Below are 1,536 nucleotides of genomic sequence, written 5' to 3'. Positions count from 1 at the left end.
TACATTAAACAATGTAACCCCCATGAGATAGAAGACATAGACTTAAAATAGACAATAGCCTGTTATTGTTATTACACTCAACAAGGGTTCGTTCTTCTTAGATCCTCAAAGTTCTCTGAAGAACCTTAGGGTTCTTGGCACTGAAAATGGCCCCCAAAATGTTCTTCCAATAACCCGGTAGTAGGTGGGGTTCATCGAGGGACCTCCTTAATTGGTGGTGGGGGGGGATTCTTTACAGGAACCTAACTGCCCTAATGAAACACTTGGTTTTTAATTTGAAAGGAGAGCAGGGTGTAGGCACTTAACTGAAAAATGTCAAGATCTCAATTTAAGGTTTAAGGTTTGTCCCTTGTGTGATATACATTTATATCGTTTTCTGATGACACTATGTATCTTTTCATATTTGTGCAAATCTTTCTAAAAAACAGAAAATGGCCACAATTCAATGGATATCAGTCAACAAAGAGGTAATAATATGTAGACTATAATAATATGTTGAAGGATAGCTGTATTGGGTGCAGATGACTGAACTGCTCACTTTTGTGTGGTGTGTGTCTGCGTCTTGGTCTGTGTCTGTCTGTGGCTGCGTCTGTGGCTGTCTGTGTCTGTGTCTGTCTGTGTCTGCGTCTGTATGTGTCTGGGTCTTGGTTTGTGGCTGTGTCTGTCTGTGGCTGTGTCTGTCTGTGTCTGTGTCTTGGTTTGTGGCTGTGTCTGTTGCTGTGTCTGTCTGTGTCTGTGTCTTGGTCTGTGTCTGAGTCTGTATGTGTCTGGGTCTGTGTCTGTGTCTGCGTCTGTATGTGTCTGGGTCTGTGTCTGTGTCTTGGTCTGTGGCTGTGTCTGTCTGTGTCTGCGTCTGCAGGTATACAGATGAGGAGGCATACAAAGGTAAGTCAATTGGTATGTTATGCAGATCACATTTACCATCCTCCTCCCGTACCTCTTCAATGAATATCCCATAGCCCTCTACATTATGGACAAGGTATGTAAACCATTATTAAAACAGTTTTTTTTCTCATTCACATTTACCACAAAACCAAGGTATGGGTAGTGTCGTGTGCATGTTTTAATCATCTGTATCACCGCTATGTTTTGTGATTGACAGACTTCCCCCTCCCTCCACCTCTGATGAATAAAGCGGGAAACCTGTTAAATCACCATGCACTGCAAAATCATTCTGGCTACGGACACGGAGAACATCAACACGTTAACATCAACACGTTGGGGGATAAACCCATTGGATTTGGGGCTCTGCTGGGAGTCTACCTCATGTTAGGATTTTTTTAAATTCTGCTTTGCCACTAAAATCATAATAAACACTGACTACTAAAATATTGTGTTATTGTTGTTATTGTTATGCATATTATTATTAATAATTACAATAGGGAAGGGGAAGGGGGGGATTAAAAAATGTACCCCAAAAGGTTCTTCAAAAGGTTCTTCGAGGATCCAGGAAAAGGGGTTCCCTCACAGTTTCAATTTGAAGAACCCCTAAAACTATTTTCTTTTTAGAGGGTAATACGAATCAATACAATATTG

This window comes from Salvelinus sp. IW2-2015, unplaced genomic scaffold (assembly GCF_002910315.2).
Source record: "Salvelinus sp. IW2-2015 unplaced genomic scaffold, ASM291031v2 Un_scaffold1523, whole genome shotgun sequence".
Lineage (NCBI taxonomy): Eukaryota > Metazoa > Chordata > Actinopteri > Salmoniformes > Salmonidae > Salvelinus > Salvelinus sp. IW2-2015.
Note: the sequence above shows the minus strand (reverse complement) of the source record.